The following is a 13,583-nucleotide window of genomic DNA, read 5'->3' as shown; positions in this document are numbered from 1 at the left end:
AAATATAATAAATCCTATTAAAATATCCCGTAGGATCGGGAGGGATAACACAATAATTAGTATCAAATTAAGAGCGTACATAAGTGAAACGGCAAATAATTTTCAACTGTATGTGGAACGAAATTACGGCCACGTTGCCATTCGGAGAGCAATAGTCGAGGTGTCTGCACGTCGATTCGTTTTGTCATGGCGTCGGATGAAAATATTCTTAAATCGTGTAAAGATGACTAAAAAACTTTACGTATGTACTTAAAAAAGAAAACATGTCAATGAATAAACTATTATTATTACGAATATAATAATAAACATAACATAAAAAGGACGCATGTTGAACTTTTATGACAAATTATATTTCGTTCGGCTCGCGTCATTTGCATAATCCGCGCATCGCCTAGTCACGATCTTTTTAGACCATGCCCCAGCTGAGGTAGAGCCTTAAGACACATTTGTGCACTGGGTATCAATTCTATTAAGTAGGTATTCACATTGGTATTTTTCTTTTTTTACAATAAATGTGGGGTTCTAATGCAAAAGTGACTATTTCTGAAAATGAGTTAAGCACGATTATACATTGATATGCTAGGAATCGATTAGCATAATATTTGTTTTCCACCAAACTGCGTTGTTTTCATACATTATGATTTTACTCTTCAAAAGTTGATTTTATTCAAAACGAACTAGGTAGGTAGGTACCTATTTCCAGATGAACATAACTACCTACCTAGGTATTTGTGTTTGTAGCCAAAACTGACTAGATATTTTCCAGGAGCGCGCGATTTAAAGTACCGAGGTATGCAAACTGCCAGCGCTCCACTGGCGTCCGAGGAGAATAAATCATCCGATTTGTCTATGCTCAGCTACTGATCAACAAACGAATAAAAAAATTGAACTGTCAAAAATCAAAAGTTACGATTATCGTAATGTCTTCCGATAATCCTATAATTTTGTGTTATTTATATATAGACTTGCATAAAATAATAAATAATAATAAAATGATCACATGTTCGAGGCACCATCACCATACGGAATGAAGCAACAAGATAATTTTAAACCAGCGGCACTCCATTTTAACTTCCTACCAATAAGAAAAACAAATAATTTGGATAGTTCGATGAACTAAAGAAACACTTTTATTTATTTTGTGAACCTGATTCTAAATCACCACACCAGAGCTAGTCAAGGAATCTAGGTTATCACAAGTTTTGTTTTTGTTTTGTTACGACAAAGTATAACTTCTAACGCGCGTACATAAGTACACACACCGATTTTTTTTAAATTTTAAACTGCCGTCACCTCACAACATTTCCGACGGAATAATATGCTGCTACAGAAAATTTATGACCTATTGTTCATACATAAGATGATGATATTCAGATGCAGAGACTAATAAATTAAAATATAATTATATTCAAGTGCTATTTCGCTAGCGTGCATTTAATGTCAATAGTATTAGAAGTCTACCAACTAGCCAGCGACTTGCAATGTTTTTTGTTGCAAGTTTTTTGGAACAAGTTTATTGGGCCATACGTACTGAGTATGGGTAGTTTCATCCGATACTTAAGTACCTACACAAACTGGTGTCAGTATTTCCGACTCACCTCTAACATACTCCAATCAGCTGGAAATATACGACTCAAAAGTGACTTTTGACGATCTGGGGCAATCGTAACAGACGGAAAACCAGATAATCTGCCGTTGTAATCTGAACATATTTTTTGTACCTACTCTAAATAACATTTTGGAAATCAATGACAATTGATTAGATACATATTATTATCTTCTTCTTCTTCCACGGCGCTACATCCCGGGGTGGGATTTGGCCTCCTCCACAACCGCTCTCCACTCACTCCGGTCTCTCGCCACACTTCTCCAGTTACCGGGTCTTCATATATGAAGCCAGTCCACTTCTACGGCGACAGCCAATCTCCTTCTTGGACGGCCTCTGGGTCATTTCCGTTGGGGTAGCCACTTCGTCATGATCCTTGGCGCTCTAACTTCAGGCATTCTCTCCACATGTCCCGCCCATCGTAGTCTTTGGGACTTACAGTATCTTATGATTGTTTGCTGTTCAATCAGCTCTTCCAACTCGTGGTTCATTTTTATTCTGTAGTTCCCATTTTCCAAGGTGGGTCCAAAGATTTTTCGGAGTATTTTGCGCTCGAAGACAGCTAATTTGTTTGCCTCGTTTTGAGTTAAGCACCAAGTCTCACATATTATTATATTGTCAAAAAAATTAAGCTCAACTAGTTTTTTCACCATGGACCAATTTATGTCTTTTTAAGTTGCTTAAATGTTTAGACTTATAATCGCATAAGTCGCATTCAAACGGGTTTTCACCGCTATGGATCAGTAAATGTTTCTTCAAGTTACCAGAGTCTATACATTTGTAATCACATAGAGTGCAAACGAAAGGGGTTTCCCCACTATGAACCATTTTATGTCTCTTTAAACCGCCGGATTGGTTAGATTTGTAATCGCATAAATTACACTCATACGGGCTGTCACCATTATGGAGCATTTTATGCCTTTTTAAACTACTAGAGTCATTACACTTGAAAGCACATAAGTCACACGCAAACGGTAATTCACCACTATGAACCATGTTATGTCTTTTTATGTCACTGGCTCTTTTGCAGCTATATTCACATATATTACATTTGAACGGTTTTTCACCACTATGGACCATTTTATGTATTTTTAAATTACCTGCTTCCCGACATTTAAAATCACATAAATTGCATATAAATGGTAGCTCTCCACTGTGAACCATTTTATGAGTCCTCAAGTTACGTAATTGTTTGCATTTATAATCACACAAATCGCATTTAAATGGGTTTTCTCCACTATGAACCATTTTATGTTTTTTCAAGTGACCTGATTCTTTACATTTATAATCACACAAAATACACTGAAACGGGGTTTCTCCAGTGTGAAGCATTTTATGTGTCTTCAATAGACTAGACTGTTTACATTTATAATCGCAATAATCGCACTCAAACGGTAATTCACCAGTATGAATGAGTTTGTGTGTCTTAAGGCTACTGGACTGATTGCATTTGTAATCACATAAGTTACATTTAAATGGCTTTTCTCCACTATGAATCATTTTATGTGTCTTTAAGTGATTAGATTGTTTACATTTAAAATCACATAAATTGCACGTAAATGGATTTTCGCCACTGTGAATCATTACATGAATCCTCAAGTTACTTATATGTTTGCATTTATAATCGCAAAATTCGCACTTGAATGGCTTGTCTTCACTGTGAACTGCTGTATGTTTCTTTAAATTAGCTGTATCTTTGCATTTATAATCACATAAGTTGCATTTAAATGGTTTTTCTTCACTGTGAATCATTGTATGTCTTTTAAAATGAGAGAGAGTTGCTGTTTTATAACTGCATTTATTACAAACGTATTGTTTTATGTCATATTTGTGTTTATCGTCACCAGATGACGACACGTCATGTAAAAGCTTGTGTTGCTTTAAAATGTATTTAGTCGAGAAAAATGTAAAGCACACATCACATACGAAGTTGTTTTTGTAGAATGAATCTTTATTCAACTTTAAACAGATTTCTTTTGCGGATCCAAGCGATGTTTCTTTTTTAATGTCATTTTCTTGAATAAGAATTTCATCATTCGGTAGTCTATGCCGATATGGGTGCAATTCTATTGCGTTCTTTATTTTAAATGAACGTTTTTCTATATTATGTAATTGTGTGTTTTGAATCCCATTTGAAGCAATGTCGCTTTCGTGTTTCAATATTACAGGAACATTCTGAAAATTGGAATAAATATTACCCTTAATAAGAGTTTTAAACAATTCATTGTTTCGCCAAATATCTATGAAAACAAAGTGTAGAAATTACTGGTAATAAATTATTGTTAGAAGGAATACAAGAACATATTATAAGCTACTAGCTGACGTACCCGGGCTTCACACAGGGTCGCGTCGTGGTTATAATTATCTTAGATATTTAAAAAATAATAAGAGGTTATTATTTTTTTAATATTAAAATATCTGTGTAATACAATATGGCAATATGAAAATAATTCTAATAGGAGTAAAGGTCAAACAAAAGAACACTAAATTAAAATCGAATCCAAAATATAAAAACGTTATTAATGGTAATTAATATGTAGTAAAAAAAATAAAAATTGGATGGAACAAACAAACAACAAACTTTGTATTTTATATAATACTAATTTAGAAACCTTTACAGGTGTGCGCACAACAACTGACAAAAGTTTCATCGCAATCGGATGAATGGTATAGGAACGCATACGAATAGAAGAAGAAGATGATTTTCTAATTCAGAAACCTTCGCAGGTGTGCATACAACCACTTACCAAAATTTCATCGCAATCGGATGAATGGTATAGAAACGCATACGGGACAGACAGACAGACAGACAGACAGGCAAACAGACAGACAGGCAAACAGACAGACAGACAGATATTAATTTGTATATATAATATATAGCCTATACTCTTCGCGCAAGTGCAAGCAATAAGTTGACAAAGTTTTATTGCAATCGGATGAACGGTATGGCAGCGCATAAAATACGAACAAACAAACAAAAAAACAAACAAACAAACAAATATTGATTTTTATATATTAGAAGATATGAGAAATCGTCAATTTAGAGGTTTTATATATGAATAAATAAAATTGTCAGTGGCGTAAAATGGCGCACTTCAACGTCAATGTATTAGAACACCGCCATCTTAAGATTTATAAATCCTGAGTATTACTTTTTGCACAAGCAACGAGTGGTCCACTTTTCAGCTGTCAAAATCAGATCCCAGATTGCTTGACATATTGATTCGCCTTTTCTCGTTTCAAATTGAATTATAAAAAATTCTCAAATCAAATATATTATATATTACCTATTTATAAATACTATACATTCCTGTTATTCATCAGCTGTCAAAGTCAGACTAGTCCTTCACACAAAAACCGGTAGGTAATATCGATTTCCAAAAAATATGTAGCATTGATCTATGAATTACAATTGTAGAAGGTGTATTAATGCGTGTATTATTTATCATTTAACTTAACTATCCAAATCAAACCATTCCCTGTGTCAAGACAGCTGAAAATATCGATTTGTAATAGCATAATACTTCAAATTATGAATAACACAGAACCACTAAATCAGATGAACTCCGAGGTCTCCAAGATAAGTTAAAATAATCTGAAAGAAATCTCCAGACAGACAAATAGACAGATGCGCCAGTATGGCACTCTATAAATAGACAATGACAGGTCATCCATAGACAACGGGAGGGGCGAATGGTAGGACCAGCCGTGAAATATATCGGCATTCCTCTTCAGTCAGCAATGGTTTGACAAATCCCGTTAGACATTCATTATACCCAAATGGGGCACTAAACGTCCACAAGTATGCACTAAAACCTGCTGGATAGATGAACTCACAAAGTTCAGTGGATGCAGGTGGCCGCGAATACTAGGGTCCCAGAAGAGCAGAAGGAGCTAGGGAAGGCCTTTATCCAGGCAGTGGATCATTCATAACCGATGAGTATATTATAAGTAAATAATATCGTACATACCTGATTCAGTGGAGTGTATTCTGAATTTGAACATCCTGGTTGCGGATTGTTATAAATTAATGGATGTATTTTGCTTTCAATAAACTCACATTTAAAGCTATGTAGTTTAATATCAGTCTCGGTTTTGATATTCTGAAAATAATAATATTTGAAATCAAATTATAGCCTCGTTGTCTAATTCGGTATGTAATCAGGGGCCTGATGTTATAACTTGTGATATGAAGTCACCCGACGTACATGACGTAATTGTGACGTAAGCTCAATACACGCTCGAGCAAGCCGCCCAACGCACACAGCTCACCATAGATATTATTATGCTGAAACACCTATTCGTGTTTGGGGACAGTAAATAACGCCAGTATTTGAGTAGTGCTAATTTCTCGAATGCTGTCATATGACGTCATGTCGACCGGGCGACTTCAACTCGCAAGTTACAACATAAGGCCCCAGCAGCCCTATGTTCTAAGTAGTGATATGAAGTCACCCGACGACATGACGTAATTGCGACGTCAGCCAATACACGCTCGAGGCAAGCCGTCCAACGCACACGGCTCACCATAGATATTATTATGCTGAAACACCTATTTGTGTATGGCGACAATGGATAACGCCACTATTTTAGTAGCGTTATTTTCTCGAATGCTATTATCACTCCGGTAGTATGTCACAATGATGTCATATGACGTCATGTCGACCGGGTGACTTCAACTCGGAAGTTACAACATAAGGCCCCAGAGAGGTTACAGAAAATGGAGGACGATACAGTAGTCATTAACAAAAATAATGTCGTCATGCAGATAATGTGTCAATGGGATGGACAATTCACAGTAAAGCCAGCTGAATAGATGCAATCGTAAAATTTTGTGGATGTACTTGGGACCGTGAAGAGTGGAAAGATCAAGGGGAGGCCTTCGCCCAGCAGTGGATCTACCCCAGCTAATGATAATAATCTATGGACACGGTGCGACAGCTGATTTCGCGATGAGAAAATAAAGAAATTTCGATAATTCCACCAAAAAATGGAATAATGGGCACTTATTTTCCAATGAAACATAAATAAGCCCGATTCAGGCGGGACACCGGTGTCGCGCTCGTATATAATAAGGAGGCTTTCGTATTCGAATAAAGGGGCCATTGTATTATGTTTATGAACGCCCCAGACCTAATAAGTCAACGAGTGTCCGATACACTTTTCCGTCGGCCGCTACATTCTCAAGCCGCCGATACACTTGTTTTTATTACCGCTGGCAGTTTTATGTTGGCATAAAGGCATGTTTATTCGAATACAAAGGTCTTCTATATTATATCAAGCGCGACACCGGTGTCCCGTCTGAAACGGGCCTAACTTAGAATACTACAGAAATATTTTACAAAGAAATTTTAGTTACTATAATTAAAACATTGTTAAATATACTGAAACAGATAATTATAAAAATTTAATTAGGTTTTTAATCAATAAAGATATTATTAATTATTAATTAATTAAGATAGCCTTATTTCGATAACCTACGTCACTTTCGCGAATAACTACGATGTTTCACACGACTCGCAAGTTCTAGCATAAGGCCCCTGCCGACAAAAAAACGAACCACACAGCGTAGACTCATTTTGAGGTTAACCGATTTCACGACATGTCAAATAGTACTATAAAATGACAACATCGCTTCTCGTTTGCTTTTCAACAATGAGATTGGCGAGACAGTCAGCAATTTTATGTATAAACAGTTATTATCGCGATAGTTTAAAATACACACTATTGTTGCAAGTAAATCCATGCACGTGTACAACGGCGCCATAAGTATCTAAATACACGTGTATACAAAATGTCAATGTATCTACCTGATGTAGTGGCTTGATCTCCGAATGTGAGCATCCTGGTTGTGGATCATCATAGCTTAATGGACGCATTGTGCCTTCAAGAAATTCTTGTTTGAAACCATGTGCGAGAAAATTAGTCTCAGGTTTTATATTCATCACGAAAGAGTTCTGAAAAATAACATTACTTTAGAATTGACATCGGTATGTATCGGTGGCGGCTATAGGGACGTAGAGGCCCGACGCATTAACTGCTTTTGAGCCTTCCCTAGACAATAAAACACAATAAATTCCAAATATTTTTTTTTCCGACAATGTCCGATCCTAATAAGATCATAGGGCCTCCATAGAGTGGAAGTTTGTATTAAAAGATACTGTTTTTACGAGAAATGGATATCATCCACTTACTTAACCTATTAGGTCCATTCATACTTTGACTCATACACAAATTGAATAACAATATGTGTAGGTAGGTACTTACCAGACCCAGGATTCGAGCCTGGTACCCAGGGCATTTTAGGCCGACGCTTAAGGCGACACATCAGTGAAACGGCAAATAATTTTCAACTACAGGCGCGACGAAATTTTGGACTCGCTGCCATTCAGAGAGAGAACGTCGAGCTAGTAACACGTCAATTTGTTTCGTGATGGCGACGGGGGTATTAATAATTCTTAAATCGTGTAAAGATGACTAAAAACGTTACCCATTTACTTTAAAAAGAAAACATGTCAATGAATATGTTATTATTGTTACTAATATAACAATAAATGGACGCATTTTGGATTTGTATGTCAAATTATATTTCGTTTGGCATGTGTCATTTGCACCCGCGACCCGCAATCCGCGCATCGCCTAGCCACGATCTTTTTAGATCGTACCTCGACTATAGGTATATATAGCCTTAAGCCCCGCGGCCATCGTGGATGTTTTAGTTGTAGATTATTATATTTAATTGCATTTTAAATAGATAAGTACGCCATTGTTTACAACAAAAAAAAATACTACTTACAATACCTATTATAAAATCTTTTACAATGTATTTTTGTAAATAACATTTTTTAATAAAAATAATTTAGGTAAGAGTGGTAGGTGAATGACCCCCTTTTGAGTCATACTGCAGTTATTATTTAGGCAACATTCGGAACTGGGATTATAGATGTTGGTATAACTACAATGATGTATGACGTGCCCAGCACTCGCTCACCCTGCAGCGTTGCTACAACCGATCTACTTGCTGAAGGTCTTGCTTGGTGGGCGGCGCAAGAGTTGACGATGGACCGAGAAAAGTGGCGTGAAATTGTGCTCGCCCTATGCCCCAATCCTAGGGTGTGACAGGATGAAGTAAGTAAGATATAATTACGATGAATTTGAATTCTGGGTCTCATAATATACACATATTATTTTTAATAAATGTGGTATATTTATCACAATTAGCTAATTGATATGTTAGAATAGCATCGCAGGGGCCCGATTTCCTAACTATCGTCTCGTGTGGCACCAGACGACATGACGTAATTGTGACGTCAGCCAATACACGCTCGAGCGGGCGGCATGTATTGGCTGACGTCACAATTACGTCATGTCGTCTGGTGCCACACGAGATGATAGTTAGGAAATCGGGCTGCAGGGGTGTTATGAATTGAGTCAGTGGTGCTTATTATCGCAACGCCCACGATGGCCGAGTGGCAACGTATCAGCCTATAATGACAAACCCCGGGACTGGTAAAATTGACATGTTTTTTTTCAATTTTTGTTTTGATCCAGAGTATGGATCTATTAGGTTGAGAAAGTGGCCAATATACTCATATCTCGTTAAAAAAATCTGTTATATAAACATCCATTCTGTAGAGGCCTATATTATGATCTTCATAGTTTCGAACATAGTCAAGAAATGGTATGGTAGATTTGAACTGTTTCGATACCCCCTTTTAAATCTTATGACAAAACAATTGCGTCATTCCACCGCCATCTTTAGACAACAAATAATGGGATAAGTATATTGCTATTATAAATATGTAGTCACTGCTTGAAGCAATTAATTAATATATAAGTATACCAAACGATGTTAATATGAGTTTGTGGTGTTTATTCATTCAGTAGATTTTTTTGTTTCAAAACAGATTAATAAGATAGAAATTTAATAGCCAATCATCACGAAGTTTTTGAAACCGAGTCCGGTTTATTTCCTTATCATAAATGACAAGAAAAAAGAGCGCTGCATATCCTGAAATATCACCAATATTAAGTCTGTATCATTCAACCTGAATCAAACAAACGAAATGGGACCGTTTGGTAAATGTCCACGGAAACGCTTTTCTGACAACTAATTAGTGTTGCCAGTACTTAAAATTAATTCATAACATATTAGTCTCTGAAACAGAAACATATTTATTGAAACGTCAACTTGTTATGAAATTCTAACCTCCTATCGTTGTCTACAATAATACAAATTCGTATTCATTCATTTTAAATGTACAAAATATAAAGAATGCTTCGTGAATATGTAGCCATTTAGTTAACTTATAAGATTTATAGGTATGACAAGTTTTTAAAAATTACTTTTGATAAGAGCTTTTTATAATTGACCACTATTGTTCATGTCGACAGTATGATTTTGTGACTTAGGCGACAATCGAACATATTAAATTGATAAAATTCGTTAGGTAGGTAATATAAAGATCATTCCGGGTTGATTTAACACAATTTGTAGTTTAGAATCTCCGTTACAAAATATAAATAAAATGAAAATAAATTCTTGGTCTGACATAATAATTATAGTAATGATATTAAATCGAACTCTTTGCATAGAAAATATGGTTGGATTTTGAGATAATAAGACCAAAAGCGGCTTCTTGTTCGCGTATGGTTACTTATGAATAATAGGTACCTATTGATTATTAATCTATAATATACATAATTCAAGTAAACTTCTATGGTGTAAATGTCTAACATATTAATATGAACACCTCACGATATATAAATGCCGAATAATGCTTATCAACACATTGACAGATTGCCATTAGTCTATGGATCGTCCGAATCGGTTTGACGTTTCATGTCAAACCATTTCTGATGGTCCAGAACGGTTTGATTTTCAATGATACACTGAACCAAACGACAAATCTCAAACCATTTCCGGTCAACTTTCTACTCATACAATTTGTATGTATATTGTCTATGGTTTCATTTGATTTGTTTCGTTCAGGTTGAAAGAAACGAACCTATTGAATGCGTCCATAGACAACGGAAGGGGCGAAAAGTAGGACCAGTCGTGTAATGTATCGGCTTCCTTCTTCAGTGGGCAATGGTCATTCGCATCAAAGAAAACACTGCCGGTACCTATGTATTGTTTGCCTCTTCATACAGATCGTCTGACACAACCCAAATATATGGCATCAAATTAATGTCAATAGACATTTTATAAGGAGCCTTGTTGTTATGGAGTAATCTTTAGCCGGATATCAGATAATAAACAGTTATAGCAAACAAATATAGCAAAGTTAGGTATTGACGTTCTAAAAAAAACAAACCTCAATACCGCGGCTGTCATCGGGATCGGCATTCTCGTGTTTTAAGTAAATTTCCGGACTGTTTGGACTTTTTATGGGCACATTTAGCAAATTCAACCCTTCTCTGTCTAATTCACTGTCGTCTGGTTCACGTTTAATATCCATTTTATGTTTTTAATGCGTGGATATGTCAGATATTGTCGATCACTGGCTTGATATGACGTACCTTCATACGCAATGGACGATCTGACAGACGCAGTGTTGCTATGTTTAAAATTAAATTATAAAACGTTTTACAAAAATGGGCTATTATATTCAGTGACGTCCCTAGACAAAATGCCGCCCCTGAGCAGCGCCAATATGCCGCCCCATTTTTATACAGTATTTTTTTACCATCATTTCATGACTCTTATCTAAGAAATGTGTTTTATGGATACATTAGTAACAAAATATATACCGCTAAATTTAATTTAAATGCCATCTCTACTTCAGTAGATAATATTGCGGGTCCACGATTTCAGATACATTTAAAAATACATCTGACAACTTTCAAAACTCCCGAGTGACTGGCAAAAATATTTGGATAAATTTATTAGGTTATTATGTACCTACCCATAATTAAAATATAATTCGAAAATCTGCACCTGTCATTGCTGGTCATCAAGGACGCGGCGTTCAAAAACAACGGAAGTAAACTAGACATCGCAACCTTGCCAAAAAAATTACATTCCTGTTAATCATTTCATGTTAATTAATACGTTTTGTTTCCAACCAGTGAGCTCATTTCTGAAAATATATTCCAAATATTACTAAGTTTAGGTACATAATGATTCTCCTCGATTTGCCGCCCTTCGAGCAACTGCCGCCCCCAAGCGACGCTCAATCTGCCTACCCTCACGGGACGTCACTGATTATATTATTGTACCTAATAACAACGATTCTGCAAAAAAGTAGTAGGTAAGCAATGTGGAGATTTCCTGTAATAACATACTATCAGTTGAAATTATATAACTAACTCTTAAGAGCATTCTTAAGGCGATACTTCAGTGAAACGGCAAATAATTTTCAACTATAGGTGCGACGAAATTTTGGACTCGCTGGCAATCGGAGATCGAAAGTCGAGCTGTGAACACGTCAATTTGTTCCGTGATGGCGACGGGGGTATTAATTCTTAAATCGTGTAAACATTACTTGAAAAAGAAAACATGTCAATGGATATGTTATTATCGTTACTAATAGAACATTAAACGGATGCATGTTGAGTTTTTGGATGAGCAGTGCCAAGCTAAAATAAACTCTTATAGCGTTTTAATAATATATAGTAACCTATTTTATAGGCCTAGTAAATTTTTATATAAAAATTAAAAATCATTTTTTTTACTTTTTCTTGTAAACATCAACGGTCAAGAACCAAACCAAGGAAAATATAGAAAAAAAATACATAGTAATAAAACTTAAAAATACTTAATAAATTTCGATGAAAAAAATAAAATTATTTTTTCTCGTTTTTTTACAATTCGCTGTAATTGTAAATTGAATATAAATAAAAATAATAAAACTTAGTAAAAATATGTAGTAATTTACTATATAAACCTATAAACTATAATTTTCTAACTTTTTTTACTAAATTCGCAAATGTAACAATCCATTTAGTGCAAATTACAAAATAAAGCCTAAAAATAAAATATATAGTAAAATATAATAAAATATAAATAACTATGTTTTTCTCGAACTTTTATATAACAATGTGTATACCTCGAGCAACTAACGTGACAACAGTGCATAAAAACGCAAAATAACGACACTTAGTAAAAACTATATATTTTGAAAAAAAACATAAACTCGTGTATCTTCGGAACTCCACCGAATAAGAACATTTTAAAAACTATCCCTATCATGTACAACAATAGCGCACATGAATAAATAATCGCCGCCTTGATAAAAATATAATTATAGAAAATTATAATTAATTATAAAAACATAATATTTTTTTTTTAACTTTTTTATATAATCGTAACGTCAATCTAGCGCCTTAAATATAAGTTAATTAGATATAACATTTATATGTATACGTAGAGAATAAGACCTAGTATTTTAATAATTTTAATTTTTATCATAAATATACACGTAGCGCGTGGGCGGCCCACTCATAGGTCCGAACTTGTGGCTCCCGCCACTCAGCCAGGGAGAGCCTGACATCGCAGGGTGTATACTCATATGCTAGCTTGAACGGTGACGAGCAGATTGACGTATCACACTCTTCGATGCGTTGAGTTTTCGCTTGGTTAATTAAAAACTAAAAGTACAATACAAGCTAAAAAACGCATTCATTGTAGGGAGAGCTAAGTGAAATCGCGCTCTCAGCGGGATGCCGCGAAGGAGGTTTTATGCCGGCGGCCCGCGCCTACCAAACACCGTTGATTTCAGCTCTCTCGCGACTTGCGGTTTCGCGGGGCAATCAATTAAGTCCACATCTCATAGTGAAAATGATATGTGGATTTTTGACCCGTAGAACGCTCGCCCGAGGGGATGAAATCTCCCGATTCGAATAAAAACCCAGGATTTCCAAATTCTGTATCCAGTTTTTCATTGCTTCCAGGACCGAGTCCACGCTGGACGTCGGTCTGATATATCATACAAATTCATATAATTGTGCAAGTCTGCAGAGGAGTCTGGGACCA

The 13,583-nt window shown here is 35.6% G+C and overlaps 1 long non-coding RNA gene across 1 annotated transcript; it reads right to left on the bottom strand.

Annotated features, from left to right (window-relative positions):
• Window positions 1-505: 505 nt before the first annotated feature.
• LOC147076775 (uncharacterized) lies at window positions 506-11,142 on the bottom strand. The gene is made up of 4 exons (XR_015069370.1): window positions 10,924-11,142; window positions 7,417-7,563; window positions 5,578-5,709; window positions 506-3,781 (listed from the first exon to the last, which is right to left on the bottom strand). It is a non-coding gene; the product is annotated as an uncharacterized LOC147076775 (long non-coding RNA).
• Between the last annotated feature and the right edge of the window lie 2,441 nt (window positions 11,143-13,583).

This window comes from Rhyacophila brunnea, unplaced genomic scaffold, assembly GCF_057557595.1.
Source record: "Rhyacophila brunnea isolate RB1 unplaced genomic scaffold, BYU_Rbru_1.0 scaffold_13, whole genome shotgun sequence".
In the NCBI taxonomy this organism is placed as follows: domain Eukaryota; kingdom Metazoa; phylum Arthropoda; class Insecta; order Trichoptera; family Rhyacophilidae; genus Rhyacophila; species Rhyacophila brunnea.
Note: the sequence above shows the minus strand (reverse complement) of the source record. Positions and strands in the feature narration are given on the sequence as shown.